This window comes from Onychostoma macrolepis, chromosome 18, assembly GCF_012432095.1.
Source record: "Onychostoma macrolepis isolate SWU-2019 chromosome 18, ASM1243209v1, whole genome shotgun sequence".
NCBI lineage: Eukaryota > Metazoa > Chordata > Actinopteri > Cypriniformes > Cyprinidae > Onychostoma > Onychostoma macrolepis.
Window position 1 is genome coordinate 3,308,922 of NC_081172.1, and position 22,092 is coordinate 3,331,013.

The 22,092-nt window shown below is 35.3% G+C and overlaps 1 protein-coding gene and 1 long non-coding RNA gene across 6 annotated transcripts in view; one reads left to right on the plus strand and one right to left on the minus strand.

Moving 5' to 3' along the window:
• Positions 1-15,587, minus strand: part of fam168a (family with sequence similarity 168 member A) — a 61,844-nt gene extending 46,257 nt beyond the window's left edge. The window contains exon 1 of one of the 5 annotated variants that reach the window (XM_058750869.1): positions 15,366-15,587. The gene's annotated coding sequence lies outside the window, so the exon portion shown is untranslated. The remainder of the gene's footprint in view (positions 1-15,365) is intronic. The other 4 variants (XM_058750865.1, XM_058750868.1, XM_058750870.1 and 1 more) reach the window with 4 other exon arrangements.
• A 2,459-nt stretch (positions 15,588-18,046) lies between these two features.
• LOC131524112 (uncharacterized) lies at positions 18,047-21,625 on the plus strand. The gene is made up of 3 exons (XR_009266921.1): positions 18,047-18,254; positions 18,482-18,853; positions 20,659-21,625. It is a non-coding gene; the product is annotated as an uncharacterized LOC131524112 (long non-coding RNA).
• Positions 21,626-22,092: the final 467 nt, after the last annotated feature.

Genomic DNA, 22,092 nt, shown 5'->3' on the forward strand with positions numbered 1-22,092 from the left:
ACTTTAAGCAGTAATTAGTTATAGATTAATACATATTAATCTATAACTAATTTACTGCTTGGCCAATTAATAGAGCAGACAAATGATGTTTTCAAATGTTTTTGAATGAATCTGGGGTAAAATAATTATCTCTAAATAGCTATACAGATACAGTGTATCTTTACAGCCTACCACCTAAATGTTAATCAATAAAAGCCATTCATTTGTGGTACAAATGAACCGTTTTAAGGACTCTGTGAAGCAGTGAATGAAGAAATGAACTACCTGACATTCAGCGACGACCTGAGTGAATGAAAATCTTCCCAGACAGTCTCGTGTTTAACAAAGCCTGTCTCGTTCCGCGGCGCTGATGGGGTCGAGCTGAAGGCAGAAGCACTGTAAATTCACAGCAGTGGTACAGAGCGTCTCAGCGTCCCATCCCCCTCACATCAGCTCGCTCGCTCTAGCATCCTTTTTTTGCACTCGCCAAGGTCCATAAAATCAGTGTGAGGGGAATAACAGTGATTTACAGTAACATTTACAGATTCAAGCTGCAGGACAGTCGTTACGAATTCCGATTCCAATTCCAAGTTCTGAACAAGAACAGGTTCTCAATTCCCTGCAGTAATAACGAGAGAATCAGTCAGACAAAGAGAAAGCTATTCATCCGCCGGTGCCAAACCAGGCGTAAATTTCTGTCGTATAATTTGGTGAAGGAAGCACTTCAACAGCTGAGAAAGTAATTGGGATTCACACACACATACAAAACATTCATGCAAAGCAAGGGACGCACGCGTGTCCACGCACGTACAGTCATGGCCAAAAATATCGGCACCCTTGGTAAATATGATCAAAGGCGGCTGTGAAAATTAATCTGCATTGTTAATCCTTTTGATCTTTTATTTTAAAAAATTCACAAAAATCTAACCTTTCATTGCATAAGAATTTAAAATGGGGAGAAATTTCATTATGAAATAATTGTTTTTCTTTTATACAAATTGGCCACAATTAATGGCACCCTTTTATTCAATACTTTTTGAAACCTCCATTTGCCAGTTTAACAGCTCTAAATGTTCTCCTGTAATGCCTGATGAGGTTAGAGAACACCTGACAAGAGATCAGAGACCATTCCTTCATCCAGAATCACTCCAGACCCTTTAGATTCACAGCTCCATGTCGCTGCTTCTTCTCTTCAGTTCACTCATGTTCTACAGGGTTCAGGTCAGAGGACTGGAATGGCCAGCAGAAGCTTGGTTTTGTGCTCAGTGACCCATTTTTGTGTTGTTTTTGAGGTTTGTGTTTGGATTATTGTACGGTTGGAAGATCCAAACATGGCCCATTATAAGATTTCTAACAGAGTCAGTCACTTATTGATTTTTTTATCTGTTGGTATTTGATAGAATCCATGATGCCATGTGTCTAAACAAGATGTCCAGGACCTCCAGCAGAAATATAGGCCCACAACATCAAAAATACAGCAGTATATTTCATTGTACACATGGGATACTTCTTATCCCTGTGTTCACCAAACCCATCTTGAGTGTTTGCTGCTAAAAAGCTCATTCTTTAGTTTCATCTGACCATAGAAGCCAGTCCCATTTGAAGTTCCAGTCGTGTCTGATAACTGAATATGCTGGAGTTTGTTTTTGGATGAGCGAGGAGAATTTTTCTTGAAACCCTCCCAAACAACATGTTGTGATGTAGGTGCTGTTTGACAATTATTTTTTTAAAGGTTTTCTGACCCCGAGACTCAACTATTTTCTGCAATTCTCCAGCTGTGGTCCTTGGAGAGTCTTTAGCCACGCAAACTATCCTCCTCACCGTGCATTAGGACGATATAGACACACGTCCTCTTCCAGGCAGTTTCCTAACATTTTATGTTGATTAGAAATTCTTAATTATTGCCCTGATGGTGGAAATGGGAATTTTCACTACTCTAGCTCTTTTCTTAAAGCCACTTCACTAATTTGTGAAGCTCAATTATCTTTTACTGCACATCAGAAATATATTTGTTTTTTCTCATTGTGATGGATGATTAATAATAATAATAATAATAATAATTCCTTACATTTATATAGCGCTTTTCTAGGCACTCAAAGCGCTTTACATTGTTGGGGGGGGGGGTCTCCTCATCCACCACCAGTGTGCATTGTGTGGATGATGCAACGGCAGCCATAGTGCGCCAGAACGCCCACCATAGTGCGCCAGAACGCCCACCACACACCAGCTTATTGGTGGAGAGGAGACAGAGTGATGAAGCCAATCAGCAGATATGGGGATTGTTAGGAGGCCATGATGGTCAGAGGCCAATGGGCGAATTTGGCCAGGATGCCGAGGTCACACCTCTACTCTTTTCGAAAGACATCCTGGGATTTTTAATGACCACAGAGAGTCAGAACCTTGGTTTAACGTCTCATCCGAAGGACGGTGCTTTTTACAGTATAGTGTCCCCATCACTATTAAGGGAATTTGGGCTTTATTTTCCCTCCTATTTATATTTCTGTGAAACAGGAAGCCATGGCTGGATAATTTCATGTTCATAATCACCCTGGAGTGCTCAAAATGATGAATATCAGTGGGAATATACTTCAGAGATATTTTACTCATAAGAATTTCTAGGGGTACCAATAATTGTGTCCAACGTGTATTAGAGAAAAAAACATTTATTTCATAATGATATTTCCCCCATTTTATATTCTTATTATCCAATGAAAGGTTAGATTTTTGTGATGTTTAAAAAATAAAAGATCAAAAGGATTAACAATGCAGATTAATTTTCACAGCCTTCTTTGATCATATTTACCAAGGGTGCCAATAATTTTGAGCACTACTGTAGTCTATAAACACTGCATTCCATCTCTATGAGATTTAATACGATTCATCTAAATGTCAGTTTCAATACATACTATATGTGGGATTTTTTACTTCTGTTTTTCTCATATTGCAGAACACTAACACAATGGACATACATGCTGTGTGTCACTTAACAGGATCAATATCAGTTACAATGACTTTAAACTCATATAACTTTGGTGTTATTATTCCAAAAATACCTTGCTGCACAATTAAATGGACTATTCAGGTTATAAAATATAACAGAAGCTCCATATTACACAATTTTTTTGGACTACCACATAGTAATTATGAGTAGTTCAGAAATTTTTTTAAATTATTTAATCATTTTTACATTTCTCATTTATAATTATTGAATTATCTGTAATACTTCTATGGCTACTAATAATTACTAAAAATAATTTAATGATGATAATATATTATATATATATATATATATATATATATATATATATATATATATATATATATATTTTTTTCCCCTTCCAAGACAGTAATTCAATTTGGTTTTAATTAATTTAACTTCAGTTCTTAAAGGAAAAACACACTATTGAAATGCACTACACTAAATACACCAAAAAACCCTATATTAGTTCAAATGTTTAGGGTTGGTACAATTTTTTTGTAATGTTCTGAAAAGAAGTCATATGCTCACCAAAGGTTTTTTTTTTTTTTTTTTTTAAAAGAACATTTGAAATAGAAATTGTAACTATGTCTTTTCTGTCACATTTTATTAATTTAATGTGTTTTTGCTGAATACAATTATTAATTTCTTCATAAGAAAAATCATACTGACCCCAAACTTTTGAATGGTAGTGTAGTCTACTTTTGTTTTCCACAGAATAATGTAAATCATACAGGTTTGAAACAACACAAGGGGTGTAAATTATGTGAACTATCCCTTTAAATTGCGCTGAACCCGGAATGTTCCTCTAACTGGGTCAAGCACTAACTTTTGACTCACACAAGAGAAAACTTCTGACACAGCTGCAGTTAATGCTGGTAATTTGTTACAGGCTCACAGGTGCAGGAGAACAGATCTCACCTGAACCATCCGGAGAACCCAAGGGAAACCCTTCAAGCCTTAATCTCTCCCCCTCTCTCTCTCACACACACACACAGACTTCATAAAAACACTCGTGAGAAGCTTAATTAGCTATTCAAAAACAATAGTCACACAATAGGTCCTTCCCTTCCCAGCGTCTCCCTAACGGGACCTGAATGAGAACAGTGCATGGATGGGAGTGGCCCTCTTCCAAAAAATGCCATTGTTTTAACTGCCCTGCAAGAGCTTGTCCTCTGATTCTAAAAAGGTCCATTCGGTCTCAAATCCTGCCTTTCACTGAGGCACTACCTCCATTTTGTATAGGACATTATCCTGCAAACAATTGCCTCAAAACCAACATGGTGTGCCGAGATGCCCCTGTCAGGATTCAGAGCCTGGATCTTCTGTTGCCTCTTTCTCCCTCCATTTTGCCCCCGACATACACACACAGCGCCGCTAACGACGGCACAACAAGAGCCGCATTTTTAAGCTCCTTTCCTTTCTTCACCTTGTCACCTTCTTCCTCCGTGGAGAAAAAGGAAGGAATGGTTTTCTTATCAAAGGGCTTGACTGGAACCACTACAGCAAACTATGCATTGTGTTTTCTTGGGGTCGTTAAGGCTGCATTTATTTGATTAAGAGTACAGTTAAAAAAAAAAGAAAAAAAAAAAAGTAATATAGTGAAATATTATTGCAATTTAATAGAACTGTTTTCTATGTGAATATATTGTAAAATGTAATATATTCCTGTGATCAAAGCTGAATTTTCAGCATCATTACTCCAGTCTTCAGTGTCACATGATCCTTCAGAAATCATTCTAATACGCTGATTTGCTGCTCAAGAAACATTTATTTTTATCAATGTTGAAAACAGCTGTGCCGTTTCTTATTTTTATATAGCCTATATACTTAATTTTTTTAGGATTTTAAGTTTAAGAGAACAGCATTTATTTTAAGTAGAAATCTTTTGGAACATTATTAATGTCTTTTCTGTCACTTTTGATCTATCTGATACATCCTTTCTGAATAACTATGATTTTTAACATCAATTTGTTAATATGAAATATCTATATGAAAATTCTCAAATCTGCCTGCTAGGCTAAAGTTTAATAGATTTTTATGCAAATGGATTTGCAATGCTAAATAACTACTTATCAGGATGAAAATGTAATTCCACATTACAATGCATGTAATGTGATGACAACAACATAACACCACTGCTGACTGTCACAGCATAGATTCTACTGATTTACATATATTTTGTACAAAACAGTATTCATTCAAGCTCAGATTTTTCAAAGTTATAAATATATTATATACCCAAATAAATATTGCTTGAGTATGCGTCACAAGAAAATACTACTTCCGTCTTTTTACTTCAAAATTTCATGTTTGGCTCAATATGTTACTTGCCTTTTCTTTGTAATTATTTGTGAAATATACTAGCAGGTTCTGAGTGAAAATTGCTTATACACCAAATATTCTTCAGTACAGATCAGATCACACACAAAAAAAAAAAACCCTGACTAAATATGCTAAATCACTAAACTCACTCTCTGAATTAAGCAACAATGTAGCATACTATAGCTTGAAAGTTTTACTGTTGCATAATGCATGCTACTTTACACTAGAACCCAGTATATACTGTGTGTACTACGCACTAGTATTCCACTGTAAACACATGCATTCATTGAAGTTTTCTGTCCTCTGTCTGTGTCGTCCAGCGTTTCGTCAAGCCGCTGCATTCTTCAGATGGTTTTGTGTGAGGGAGTTCAGGCTGAACATGCTCAGTACTTGTGTGATGCTAAATTATGTTTGGCAGTCTGAACGGTACCCAAACACACACACACACACACACACACACACACGCACGCACGCACGCACGCGCGCGCGCACACACACACACACACACACACACACACACACCACCCCACCACACAGTGAGTCACTCTCTAACCAAAGTCCACGTTTACCTAAATGTGTTGGTTCAGCAGGATTTTTGTGCAAATTACGACAATGGAGAGGAGCCAGCGGCTGGCGGAGACCGTACCAAACACAAACACACACACACACACGATAAACACTGCTGTAATGTCCTTCATCTTATCAACAGATATCAGAAACAATCACACACTTAGATGTTCTGACGGCAGCAGGTAGACATGAAAACTCTGCCAGCAGGTTTGACCTGAAGGCACGAGTGTGTGTGTTGCCCGAGGGCCTACAGTACTGCTGAGAGAGCGAAGGTGAGCAGATATGAGTAATGGAGGGGGCACATTAAAAATAAGATAGATTATCACTCTACTGAATACAATCATTTAAACTAAAAACAGAAGCAGTCTACCTGGGTACCGTTTCAGAAAGGAGGTTAAGTGAAATCTGAGTATGTTAACCCTGAAATGAGGGAAACTCTGGGTTTTCCGTTTCAAAATGGGAGGTTTGTCAAACCCTGGAAAGCAGGGTAAGTCAAGCCCGTTTCTGAAAGAGAGGTAACTTATACTCCGAGTCAGTTACCATGGTAACTTACTCTGTGAACCTAACCTGGTCGGGAGCAGGTTTTCTTCGCCAAACCCAGAGTTTATTTCGGTCTCCACCCCTGTTTTAAAGTGTAAGCGATGTTTAAATACGTTCATTCATGCTGCAAAAATGCCTTTTTTGTCTTATTTCAAGTACAAATATCTAAAAATTCTTAATATGCATTTTATAAATGAAAATTGTCTAAGATATTTAGTTTTGTTTCCTGCGGGATTTTCCTTTTAAGTGCATTTTACGTAAACCAAGTAAAATTGTTCGCCATAGGGTCAGAAAAATAATCTTAATGCAAACTGAAACAAGAATATTTTTGGTTTATTGCCCCATTGACAGATCATTTGCAAAATAAGAAAAATGCACTTTAAAACATCGGAGATGCAGAGCACATTACACTGAAAAAAAAAAAAAAAAAGATTAATTGAATTTACGAATTTTTTTTTTAAAGCAAGTGGTTGCAATCAATTTATTTTAGCTACATTTAAATAAACAAATTGAGCTGACTGACTTTCAACACATACATATATACATATATTTCTTTCTTTGTTTTTTTTTTTTTTAATTAAATGTAGCTAAAATAAATTGTTTGCGACCACTTACCTTAAAAAATTTTTTTTTTTTTTTTGTGTGTACAGGTCCACTGTATGCACATTTTAAGGAAAGTGGTGTAAAAATCGGTTTAAATGAGGCTAATCTGATAAATGACGTTCACTTAACCCCTTAACTGTCACTCACAGTTTTGAACACAGACATGATAGTGCACTATCCAAACTTATTTTTTTATAATTCATGAATGAAAACATTTTCCAATGTGATTTTGATGTACCATTTCCATGGTAATGCAATGTCTGATTTTAAAATGGGTTTCAAAGGATGAATTTTGAGATTTTAAGTTTTCAACTGATATATAATTTCTTATGATTTCTAAAGCATGATAGAGAAAAAGGCAAATAAGAAGACTTTCTGTGACAAAGCTCAGAACTCCTGTTATGATGTAGATTTTTCAGGTGCACTCTTGTCATAAATTAATCTATTACTTTTCCTACATAATTTTTTAACAAAAAAAGTGGTAAAATACCTATTTAGGAGTCTTAGACCTTTCCAACGATATATAGTTTGTCATGATTAGATTAGGATTTAATTGTAAAATAGTGAAGTAAACGTAGGCGTCCCACAGGGTGGACGGTGACAGTTAAGAGGTTAATAACATCTTTCTGTGAAACTCTGGAAGTAGCCTAACCCAATAATCAGAATTTCCTTCAGGATTTCCAGTGTGGTTGGATGCATTGATGACGAGCATATCTCCACCGTCACAACTTCTGAAAATGAAAGTAATTACTGTATGGAATGGAAGGATGCCAGATGGAGGAGTAGTAGCTACGAGATGCCGTAACCACAGCTGTTAAATCAACACAAATTATTCACAATTTTTTTTGGTCATCTTTATTTCCTACAAATACAAAAGTAAAAGTTATTCTTGTTACTTTTGGATTTTAGAAGTCTTCCAATACTTGACCATCTCCTCTTCATCTGTCAGAGGTGCTGGTGCAGGTTCTCCCCCCTTTTTGGGAGCCCCTGCCTTCTTGCTGTTGACAAGTCAGTAGTTAATTTTATTACTCTAATTAAGAAATGTAACAGGTTGGATTAGAGATTTGAAATAGAAACTGAATGATATTTAAATGTCAAATGTGGCAAAAGCAGCATTTAATACACAGAGCTGTAGTTCGCTGACAACCTACGCAATATCGTGTTCATAATCGAATGAGATTAATCAGCGATTATGAACGCAATTTTGTGCAGCTTGTAAGTGATCTACGGCTCTGTGTATTAATTGCCACTCCATCTGAAAGTATGTGATGGAGATTTACTACTAATCACAGAACCGGCTTTACTGACGAGATGCGCATGACAATCACATGCAATTTATAGTGCAGCCCTATGCTCAAGCAAAAAATCTAAGGGATTAATTCTTAATTTGCATAATTCTTGAATTAATTTAAGAATTTTATAAAAATATGGCACAAGGACAGCCTGATTGGATCCTTTGAAAACTTTGAGAACCTCTAGTTTAAAAAATGTTATTGTTAAAAAAACAACAACAATCCATTAAAAATCATTTTCGGTAAAAAATATTTGAATACAAACTTAAACGTATTTTATTTTAGTAGCCAATGCAACATTTCCAATTTTCATTGTTTAAGTGGCACAATTACTAAAACTAAAAGTGAAATAAAACTAAAATGAATTTTTTTTTTTAAATGTACAAAATCATTATTGGTAACACTTTACAATAAGGTTCATTAGTTAACTACATTAGTTAACATGAACTAAGAATGAACAATGCTTCTACAGCATTTATTAATCTTAGTTAATGTTAATTTCAGCATTTACTAATGCATTATTAAAATCACAAGTTTTGTTTGTTAACATTAGTTAATGCACTGTGAACTAACATGAATAAACAATGAACAACTGTATTTATATTAACTAACATTAACAAAGATTAATAAAGAGTTTAATAAATGTAATGTTCATTGTTCGTTCATGTTAATTAATACATTAACTAATGTTAACAAATTACACCTTATTGTAAAGTCTTACCTCATTATTACATTTTTTTTGAAAATATGCAAAAAATCAAAAAAAAAAAAAAAAAAAAATCAAAATAATTTTATATAAATGATACTAAATATCACACTGGGTCTCAAGAAAACCATCTGGTGCAATAAAGAAACAAACAATAATGAAGCATCAAGCAACTCAAGAACCCTAAATGGAGAAAAGATAAAGTAGAAGGTTCCTTACTCAACCTGCGGTGCTGCAAAGGTCCACCAAAGAACCTTCGGTACACTTAAAATGCTCCGAAATCACGTGTTACTCATGTCACAGCTGTGCGACATCTAGAAATAGACTTGAATGAGTATTTGGGTGGCTTTGAGTATGTGCATGTATGTGTTTATGATCTATAGCAGCTTTTCAAAGGAGCCGGAGATGCTCACACAGCCAGAGACTTCTTTGTTTACTCCCTTGAAAAGGAGACTAATCTTTTTTCATTTTAATATGTTTGGTGCGACAAAACCAGTAGGAGTTTCATTTTTCCCACAGAGAAATTCGGCAAGGCTGTGATTTCAGTGTCTGCCCACAGAAAGTCCAAAAATACGCCCATCCAGAAGCGTCTCAGCCTACACGCCGCTCGGATGATGTTTAGTAGACGTTTGTTCTCCTCACACAGTATGTGTGTCACACTACAGCACGCGCAAGTTCTCCACATTACTAACAATTAGCGTCAGCATCGCGCCAAACACACGCTCACTAACAGCAGCCCGATCCTTCTTACTGCCACTTCCTTATCAAATTTTGGTCTAATTTCTTACTAATTCCTAAAAATGAACTCTAATTAGGCTTTAAAGCTCTAAAAGTCAAAGATATACTCTCTTCTAAGTCTTTAACCAAAGAGCATTTGAGTTTCATAATGAAAAATTACCATCAAAGTGAGTATAATGTGGTCTTAACTAAGGAGCGTCTTCGTAAGGATGATCTCGCTAACTCTAATACAGACTTTTCACTAGCAGGTTATTATCCTCTTAACACTTTTCACTCTGATTTGATCTCTGACTCGTGTTGTTTACTTGGTTGAGGTTGAGGGCATTTGTGAAAACCTGAAAAACAAGCCTCTTGTTCAGCTATATGGAAAGCCTTATATAAAAAAAAATAATAACGTAAATGAATGATGAAAGGTGCATTAACCTCTTAACTGTCACTCACAGTTTTGAACATAGACATTATAGTGCATTATCCAAACTTAAATTTTTATAATTCATGAACGAAAACATTTTGTAAGAGGGTTTTGATGTACCATTTCCATGGTAATGCAATGTTTGATTTTAAAATGGGCTTCAAAGGATGAATTTTGAGATCTTAAGTTTTCAATTGATATATAATTTCTTATGATTTCTAATACGTGATAGAGAAAAAGGCAACTAAGAAGACTTTCTGTGACAAAGATCAGAACTCCTGTTATGATGTAGATTTTTCAGGTGCACTCGTCATAAATTTATCTATAAATTGTCCTACATAATTTAACAAAAAAAGTTAGACCTTTCCAACGATATATGGTTTGTCATGATTAGATTAGGATTTAATTGTAAAATAGTGACGTAAATGTTACCTTGGTAAATCCCATGTTTTTTTTTTTTTTTGGACTCACAAAATATATATTTTTTATTTATTCAATTTTTAAACACCATGCCAGCATCAAGGCTATTTTCATGGCAATCTCTGAATAAATTATACAAGGTATACAATTAACAAAAAGGTTATAAAAGACATTTCAGATGTACACTAGACAAAAATTCTAAAATAAGACTCAAAATAACTAAATATATAAAAAATGTGCACATTAAATGCAAGTTAAGTGTAGCAAACAATGTTAAATAAATAAACAAATAATTATACACATTAAATGCAAGTTAAGTGTAACACAATGCTAAATAAATTAGGGGTTGACCGATTATAGGCCTGGCCGAATATCGGCAATGATATTAGGCTGGCCGCACACTAGAGGATTTTAAGGCCCGATTTGTGGCGTGTCGCAAGCAATTTTTTGTCCAAACATCCTCTATTGTGTGGCATCATTACGATTATTTATCTGTTCCCAATCGAGAAGGAGCGTCGCCGAACTCAAATCGTAAATATCAAACATGTTTGATATTTATGACTCTTCATTGGGCTGCCTCTGACGTGATACCCGCTATAGCCAATGAGAGCGAGCAAGTGTCACCTACCGGATGTTGCGTGCTTCTACAGCTGAAACTTGGCAGCCACAAACATGATAAGAAAGCAGAGAATATCACCCATATTCTTTTCTATACTTTGCTTTCCACTGTGAAACAGAACGCGCACCAGGAGAGCCAGCTGACAATGTTGATTGTCCTCTATTTGTTTTTCTTCTCTAGTCACGTTTGATTTCGCAAGTGTCAGTGAGATCTCGTGTGACTGTGAAATCGTTCCTACAATACTACAAGTGTGTGGTCTCGCGGTCTGGTTGAATTGTCTAGTGTGCACATTCAGAGGATTATAAGGCTAAAAATCAGTTGAACTGTCTTCATGTCTGTGGTCTCCCATGGTTTTAAAATAGTTTAAGATTTGAAAATCGTCTAGTGTGCAGCCAGCTTTAAGCATTATGGTTATTGGTATCAGTCATTTTCTAAACCGATTTGCCGATAAAATTATTTAAAAGCATTTATAGAAAGTTTTTGTCAGAGCTTGTTATTCTTAATTTTGACATTAATTTTCATTTTCACACAAGACATAGGCATGTATATCGGTTATCGGTCTACTTGATCTGTAATAATCGGTATCAAAAAAAATTTAATAAATCAAATTCAGTTTCAATTTTATTCAATAATTTAGTGCAATAAAAACAGTGTGCCGATAGGTACTATTTCTTTTTTCCATGATAACATACTTTTCACGTAAATACTGTGGTATATGAATATAGTAATCATTTAGTACCATATACCAAGGTACCACGACATATGTCCAAAATACCATAGAATTTACTGAGATAGGCTACTCCCACAGGATGTTTTTGTAAAGGTGGGTTCTGCTTTTGGAGAAGCTAAAATAATAATATTTAATAATACTAATAAATCAGGGTAATAGTAAAAATGTGACTTGTATAATAATGTTTTTTTACAAAAATAAAGTGTTGAGAATTTTTTTTCTAACTTTAGTAATCTACAGATTGCTACTCACAAACTCCACACAATGCTCTTCAATATGGCCACTGTAGGTCTGTTTCCAGTTCACAAGATACTTATGTTCAATAGTCTATATTTTATGTTACGTTTCACATTATTGTTAGCTGATCTCATGAGGAGATACTGATATCCTGAAACAGCATCGCAAATCTAATGGGATTCCCCTGTAGCCACCAGGCAGGATCTCTGAGCATTTCTGCTCCTGTTTATCAGAGGAAACCAACATCCCCTCAGGGTGCGTGTGTGTGTGGTTAATCTGAGCTCTATAAGCACTATTACAGTGAATGCATACGCTAACACTCAGCTGAGAGGTGCCGTCGATCATAGTTCTCTCATTTAACTGTGGATTTGGCTCACACACACATCATCAAAAAAAAAAAGAAAAGTAAAACCACCTCCAATGAAAAAGGAGTCTTACAAAAGACGCATTAACACACAAGTGCGCAGATACGTACTGTGACAATTAACACGCTGCCACAGACTCGCATGCTAACATGTTTGTGGCAAACTGCAGACTTTCAGTCCTCGTGAGAAATATCAGCGGCCCAATTACTGAGAGTACGGGTGAAGAAGAGCTTCTCGGAAAAGTCTGGAAGTCGTGGGAGGAAAATGTAGCAGTGAATTTAGTCGAAATCGTACAACTTGAGCGTCTTCTCTACGTTAAAGTTCTCTAGGCCATCATTAGAGAAGACACACATAATGACACTAATGAACACCAAAAATGTGCTGCACTCAAATACTTCCCTTTTATAGCCTTTACTCTTCATATAAAATAATATGGTTTCATCCAAACCATAAAACATCTACTGGCATTTCTACTAGATTCTGAAGAAGTGTGTAGTAAAAATTATTATTCAAGGTTAGAAAATAAAACAAAGATTATTGAAGGGCATTTTACAAGAAAATACAATTTCAGCCTGTTTACTTCTAATTTTGACATTTCATTCAATGTGTTACTTGCTGTTTCCTTGTAATTATTTGTGAAATTTCTGAGTGAAAACGGTTTCTTTTTTCACTAAGAGTGTTGCTAGGTGGTTAATTACATGATAAATAACCACTTGATTATATACTTAAAGTTTTTTTTTTTTTAGTCACAAGTTGGATAATTTTGCAAAGTAAACAAGTAAGCACTTAGGTTTCATACTAAGGGTTAAGAATAGCTTAAGTAGAGCTGTAGTAACTAGTCATACTGGCTTAGTATGCACACTAATTAAGACATTTTGTGATTAGGCCTGACTGTGATCTCAATGCTCGAAAAGCACATTTCTGCTCTTCTGTTTCATCAGAGCACCTGCTACTCCTCCAAAGACAAGAAATCCTTTAATTATGACAAAAGCCCAAACGCTTCAGCATACTTGCAGCACAATCCATAAACCTTTAATAAGTTGCAGTCATACTGTGATGAGGAGCTTTTCTGTACAAATTGAATTTTGAGCTGATAATGAAACTATCAATGAAAACAAACGAAGCGTTTTCTGTATCTCTTCAGCCACTGTAATGTTAAGACCATCAATCAGAAAGCTATCGACGCTTTTATTGCAGGAACGGCACATGACGAGGAAGCCAATCCAAGCATCACAGATGCAGAGCAGAAACATCTCAGAGATTAATAAACGTCAGATTTCTGGCTTTTGGATTATGAACACTTCACATTTTTGTTGGGTAACTTTACATTTCATTGTCTGTGTTGGTTAGAGATAGAACAATACATGTGTGTATACACACACATATACATATATATACACACACACACACACACATATAAATATAACAATAGGAATTATTTTCATGTTAGGTTTAAGTTGAAACAATAAATAGATCATTAGACTACAATAAAAACAACATCAATTAATAATAATAATAATAATAATAATTATTATTATTATTAGTAGCAGTAGTTGATTAATTCATTTTAAAATACAAGTACTTTGAAGAGCTTTACATTTCTGCATTTGACACAATTATAAATAGATTAGGTTACCTCAATAAAAAAAATAAATCAATTATAAAAAACAAAATATTAAATTCAAATAAAAATATAAATATTTTAAGGAGCTTTGTTTAAGTGCCCAAATTGTTTTATTTCTGCATTTTGACACAATAACAACATGTTATATAACAATAGGAATTATTTTCATGTTAGGTTTAAGTTGAAACAATGAATAATTAGACTACCTCAATAAAAACATAACATCCATTATAAATTATTTATTCAGTATTATTAAAATAAGTATTTTGAGCAGCTGCTTAATTTATATATTTTAAATAATTTAATCACTTTTATTTATTGATTTATTTTTTCATTATATTTATTAAACAAATGGACGAGTTAAATTATCATCCATTGTTATATCTGTAACTGAAGGAGGTAATAGATAATGTTGTTTTGCATTCCCTCACTAAAACACAAAGTACCCACATACTGGCCTGTGAATGGCTGTAGATATGAATTTAATTTAATAAACATGGCACCGAAATGCTCATGGATTAGGTCCAAAACACACTGACTGCTATTCTACATGGACCAATGTGCTGTTTCCCTTTGTATCAATCAACCAGGAATGCAAATGGCAAACATATGCCAAAATAAAATCGATAACGCCATAAAAATCAATGGCACTGCAACCGAAAGCATCGTGTATGGATGCAACAAAAAAAAAAAAAAAAAAAAAAAAGAGAAAGTAGAACTGTCGCTCGAACGCGCGTTACATTGTAACACCGATCAACAAAAGATCTTTATTGCGTCATAATCGCTGTTACATTGTTGCACATGGATGCCTCTGATTCTTTGATCGCGCCTCATATTTCCTCATAACAGCGCTTATGATCGGCTCTAGTGCGTTTAAAGGCCTCAAACTCCTTCAGACACCATTTTGAGCGTCTCTGTGTCTCAGCTCTATGGAATGTCCAAATGCATGACAAGGGAATGAACAAAGTCAGCTTGAAAAATCCCTCTCATTCACGGATCTGTCCCGAAAACGCCGTTAATCGACAGTCTGAACTCGAATGGGTGAAGCGAACGCGTTCGTTTTCTCTTAAATCACCATCAGACAAATTAGAATGAGCTTCACCATCACTAACACACACACACTGGCAGGAGAAAAGCATTGCTGCTGTTTGATGGCAGTGAAGCTCTAATGGTGGTTGGATGGTGTTTCTGGACTTTAGAAATGAAAACTACATCAAACGTGACTTACCAGTGCGAGATGGTTTAGATAGGTCACCCTGATCCAGTCTGTGATCCCGGTTATAAGCGATCTTCTGGGTTGCTGAGGGTCAGTCTATTCTCCGCGAGTGTGAAGGTTTCCTCCTCCGGTTGATTTTTCAGGCTGTATGGAAGCACATAAAGCGATGGGGGATGGGGGATGCCAGAAGAGAAGAGAGGAAGGGAGGGGGATAGAGAGCGAGAGAGAGAGAGAGAGAGAGGGGGGCAGTAACATGGAAACACAAGGGGAGGACCTCCGTGTCTGACGCACGACTAAACGCACCAGTCTTTCAGTGCACCATCCATTCGCCATATGCACGAGCAAAAATCAGCCAATATGGCCAAATATGAATGCATGCGCATGCATGAAAATAAACCACACTTCATTCTGCCCTGATAACTCACATGCATAAAGATCCACGCGTGTGCAGGGACTGGTCATAGTCTGCGTGAAAACAGCCAGAGCGAAAGTCTGAAAAATGCGCCAGTTTTCATGTCCACCAGAGAACAAGCACTGTTTCTTCAGGATTGTTGTATTTATAAGCTGGAAATCCTGGGCTTGTATCACACTTAAAATGATTAAAATAATATTTTTTAAACAAACAAATATTATTGATCACATTTTTCGTAAACAAACAAACAAACACACACACACACACACACACACACACACACACACAGCTGGTTAGATTACTTACAAACTGTAGTCCGTTACTAATTCCAGATTACATTTAAATAATAATAATAATAATAAATAAAAATGTAGTTAGTAAAGTAAAATAGATGTGCATTTACATGCAGTATAATATTTTCTCATTGACACAAAAACCTTCACAAAGAAACTGATGAGACTTTGGTTCGCGCGCCCTCTGGTGTCTGTAATGCACCTCTATAGTACGGAGAGAAAGAGACGAAAGTTTTTTGTTTTTTTTAACACCGACGACTCGAGCAATTGAAACGGGAAAATATGTAAACTAGTGTCATATTTCAACAAGTGGGGCAACGAATAAATCTCAGTATCGTTCTGAATGGCCAATTTCCCGGTGAACTGGATGAAGAGAAAGCAGTTCATTCCGCTGGAAAAGATCAACAATGCCATCTAGAGTTTCCAACATGTTACATCACATTTCATCTGTATCAGCTTTCCTTTTGTGTTCTTGACTGATGCTTTGAAACTTACAAGATATATTACTTAAATGATCTTACAAAAAAGGAACTTAAATATTGGACAATAGTACATTTGTATACCATGTCAATATTACACAGTAAAACCTACTACTTCAAAGAGCACAATTGAATTTCCAGTATGGTATCAACATGGTACATGCAAAATACCTTTATATAGTTTTCATTTAATGCGTCACACATTTTTTGTGCCAATTTTGTAAGCGGTAGGCTAGTGCAACTTATAGACCAATGTCAGAGCATCAGACCAACAGAGCTCCAGTTCTTATGAGATGAGAAACTCAACAGCGCCCTCTTCTGACAGTGAACAGAATGCCCGACAGTATTATGAATGTACAGTGATGGAGAGCTTAAACATACAAGACATTTGTATTTAAGTCACTCATTAGAGCAATGTTTTTCCAGCAGATTGAACCTACAAATAAATATTTTAACACTTTCCAAAATACCATGGTAGTTTTCCATGCTATTCTTGACAGCACCATATTGTACAGTAAATAACATAGGACATAAATCAGTTTCATGAATGACTTTTGCCGTGCAATGATTTCTATAGTACTCCAAGATATGTCCAAAAATACCATGGTGGTAAAATCCAAAATGCTTGATGATAATGATACTGCAAAGCGGCTAAAGCTCTGAACAGGTAACCAAAAACACTGCAAGCTCAAATCAGCAAGGTCAAAACTGGAAGACATAAACTATCACCTTGACTTAATGTACTTCAGGTGGCTTGTCTTTGAAACAAGTGTACTTCAAAATGATTATTATATTTTGGCATTTATTTGCTATCTTCTCTGTCATTTTATATAATGCGTCTCTAATCTGTCAGAAAGTTATTCATTTTTTAAAATAAACTTTATCCATTATTTATCGTTTTTAACATTGTCAACCTCTAAAATATAACTGTTGGCACTTTTCAGTAAGCTTATGCAATTTCCCGGTAATTTTCTGCCTGGTACTCTAAATTATTTATTCTTTTTCCAGTTATAGTATTTATTATTTTATAGTGGAATTTAAACCATAATTTTTACTTTAAAAAAGTATAATAATAATAAAAACACATTCACCCAAATATTCTGTCATGATTCACTCATCCTCAATTTGTTCCAAACCGGCATGAGTTTTATTCTTCTGCTGAACATAAAAGAAGATATTTCGAGGAATGTGGTGACAAAACTGTTGCTGGTCCCCATCGACTTCCTTAGCATGAAAAAATATTCTATGGAAGTTAACTAAATAATAATAATAATAATAATAATAATAATAATAAACAACAAACTAAATAAACTTAAACTAGCAAAAATAAATAAAAATGACAAACAAAACAAAAAGTAAAAACGGTAAATATAAAAATAAGGATAAAACCATAATAGTCAATGATACTAAAATCTTTATCTCATTACGTAAACGTTCTAACTGTTTTTATCTGAAAACCTCAGGCTTTGACTGAAAATTCTCCCTGTTATGAAACCGAATCACCGCTAGAGGGAAATGGAGGGCTATTCTCATTGGACCAGAACATCTGTTGGGCTCCACCCAAAGAACTGCTTGTCCTCAGCTTGGGAACAATTTCAAAAGTCTCACTTGTACCATAAACTGAGCATTTAATGAGGTCAATGAAACTTTAAAGTAATTACATATGATCCAAATTCAGCAAATTAATCTCAAATAATGCTGTTTGAGAATACTTTAGGTGTGCATGCGTCTTTATAGCATATCCTACCATATGTGTCTTTTAGCAGATAATAAACGACTGAGAAGAAACCTTGTGCAGGTTCTTCGAGGAACTGCCAATGTATAGGTGCTAAATGTGCTACTAAACGTGTTACGCTGGAATGATCAGCAAAGTAATTACATAAGGACAAATGACACGCAATTGCTTATGTTTGTGTGATTAATTCCATCTTCTCTCCCTGACAGAACAGAAAAACACGTTTATCTCACCCAAGTGACTTTTTTGAAGTATACGAGTAACAAGCTGTGGTGAAAGCAGACATGACAAGGCGCCAAAACACCTCTCACTCATCATCCTAACACAAGCAACACTGAGCAGAGGCGTGTTTAACAGGTGAATGATCGCGACACAGGTGTGGAGAGCAGAGGACGCTGCGTTATATGCTAATCAGAAGTGTTGACGAGCCAAAGCGAACCACTGCTGCCGCTGCGTGTGACAAAAGTCATTTATAAAACCACAAGATCTGAAGAACTCGTCGAAGAAGCCACTGAGGGGTATCATTTTCATGCCAACTTCTGTGCTGAGATGTTTGACACAATCTTTACGACAGACTGCAGGTGATGAAATCCGACCAGTTTGTTTCAGGCCAGATCACATTTCTTCAAAATCACTAATTTGGCTACAAATATGCAACATTTGAGTGTAGACTGCAAAAAAATAAATAAAAATCAAATAATATTTGAAAATATCAACATTAAGTGAGTTTTAAAACAAGAAAAATCTGTCAAAGGATAAGAAAATCTTTTTTTCTCTTTTGTATTAAGTTTGTTTCTTAGCCCAGATATTTTTGTCTTGAAATTTAAAGATGTTTGTCTCGTTTTAAGTATAAATTCACAATGATTTTTTGTTTTTGTTGCATCTTGAACTAAAAATATTTACATAATTTAGCAGATACTTTTATGCGAAGTGATTTAAAACAGATAAACATAAGCAATTTGTCACAGAGCCAGCAATATTCATCGTATCGGATGACTGTTTCACTAGAAAGCTAAATTAGGGTGTAGAAATGTGAATATTTAGATATTTGTACTGTGAAAATAAGACAAAAATACTGAGCAAGGAACTAATTTTTGCAGTGCAGTTCTCAAATCGTCTCACATTCCACAGATTTTCCCCTGAAGAATCAGTGCATATTCTATCTCAGGGCTCCTCAAATCTGGACCCCGAGGTCCACTTTCCTGCAGAGTTTAGCTGTAACCCTAATCAAACACACCTGAACATGCTAATCAATGTCTTCAGGATCATTAGAAAATCACAGACAGGTGAGTTTGATCAGGGTTGGAGCTAAACTCTGCAGTGGATTGGACCTCCAGGGTAAGATCTGAGGAACCCTGTTCTATCTGGTTGTTCTAAATGCGACTGTGTGGACCTTGAGAGATTTTAGAGATTCCACCTTGTGGAAACCATGAGAAATGCAACCCGAGTGCTCCAGGGATAATGTATTTTTGCAAGTTCTCATCACTCTGGTTCCCTTGACAAAAAGCAAGTATGGATTTTCTTTTTAATTAGCTTTATTGCAGAAAATGAGCTCTGTGGCCAACAATGTACATGTTTTGTTTATCAACATAATCTTCATAAAAGAACACAATGTTTATACATTCAAAAGCCTAAAAGCAATCACTAGACTTAAAAAGCTAAAGGTAGACTATAAACAAACTAAGCAATGGTTGCATAACTTTGACGTCACCACAGCTAAGCTTCCGACAAATCTTTATTGTAAATCTACCAGTCAGAACGTTTGAGTTAGAATAGTTTGCAAGAACATTAACAAATTTTCTATTTGGCATGATGACGTTTAATGTCCCAGACAACTTCTGTAGCCCCATATAGCCACTTTTCAAGTTCCGTTATTCTACTAGTTCACATTTTCAAGACAAGTAAAAGCTTTAAAAAAATCACGAGTGTAGTATTACAGATGCATTTAATGCCATAGAATAAAATGTGAAATATCTTGAGTTTGTTGTTAACCACACACCTTATTTGAAGCATTTAACCAAAAACCCAATGACTTTGGGACAATGGAACCTGAGTTTTATGAGTTTTAGGACTCACATGCAGCATTCTAGTTCAGAGCACTTACATCTATTTATCACATACTCATTCGTACAAAACAAAGTAACTTGAAGTCAACAAAGTGAGTAAAACTTTACACACAGGTCAACTTCTGTTCTCACAAACATCATGAAGGCGTCCCGATATGTGTAGTCCAGCTCATTGTTGCTTCTCTACACGTCTGTCTGGTCTCTCAGATATTCCAGACTGTTTGATCTTTTTTTGTTTGTAATTCTGCATAGAGTAAGAAAAAAAAAAAAAAAAAAAAATCACGCTTTTCCCTTTGTATTTCTTCCCTTTTTTCCACCAGGTCCCACAGAGATACTGATGTGACTTTGAATGAAGAACCTGAGGGCTGAGCGTTGATGTTGGTAGGCCTCGTGAGACGCTACAATCTCGTATGACTTCTAAAAAGTCCTACAACAAGCCCAAAGAGCCTTGATTCGGCAGCCGCCGAACACCACCGAGTTAAAACAGGACAGAGTGCGAGACAGACAGAGAGAGAGCGACAGTCTTGAGACGTACGTTTGGCAGGAACAAGGACAACACATGACAGCCATCAAGAAGACAAGAAGATATTTCAGAGAGACTCTTGTCAGAAAATAGTCGAGTCGTCTGTTTGTTGTCAGAGCCACGTTCCCCGTTCAAAATTGCACCGTGGAGAGGTAACTGCGGTCAATGATTGTTTTGCCAAGGACAAGCAAACATCTACCATCTGAGTGTTTTACATCATTTAAAGAATCTTGATGCCTGGAGGCAAGAATTTCAAACGGCTGAAAAAGTGAACGTCGTCTTATTGCTTCATTACTGATTGCATTGAGAGACCTGCTGTTGCCCTGAAGAATGTGAACGGCGTATGTTGAGTTTTGGAAGCTGATGTTCTCATCAGGCTTTTGAGAATGTTTAAGTTTAGCTGGTAAATAGCATTGCTAAACAAACCAGTAAAAACCAGCTTCGAGATAAATGCTGCAAAGCCGAGATGCCACATTGTCAGCCATATTGGAAAGGTTGAAATCTGGCAATAAACAAATGCAAGTGAACTGATAAAGTAAATGCAGCTTGTGATGCTTTTGAAAAAATAGAAAAGATTTTTTAAATTAAAAGATAAAAAAAAAAAAAAAAAATTAAAATACAGAATGATTTATTTTTGAAGTTGTAAATAAAACAAACATTATTGGAGTACATTTTTACAAGAAAATATTTCATTCTAATTCAAAATTTCATGTTTAATATAATGTGTTATTTGCATATTCTTTGTAATTGTGAAATTTGCTTGCAGTTTCTGCGTGAAAATTGTTTATCAACCTTTAGATATTTTTTAAATGACTATTGAAATAGTTAAGTAAAGCTAGAACCATTAAAAATGTTATGAAATAAAGGCAAAATAAAATAAACATTAGATGACGAACTTAAAAAAACAAATAAAAATGAGAAATATAATGAAAATGAAAAAATACATTAAAATACATAATGTAATGTTGCATATTTAAAAAAAATAACTCAAAATATGAATAAACAATAATAGTACATAACAGTGAGCATAACTATTAAAAAAAATACAATTCACTGCATATAGATTTTTTTTTAAATTTAAATTTCCATTACTTTTCATATCCTATTTTAAAAATTACCAAACAATTGGTTAAAATGTATTACCCTATTTTGTCTCTAGTCAATGTATTGCTGGTTTGTTGGAGCATTTGTGTGCGAGTAATGGTAATAGGTTGGCTAATGTTTATTTCTG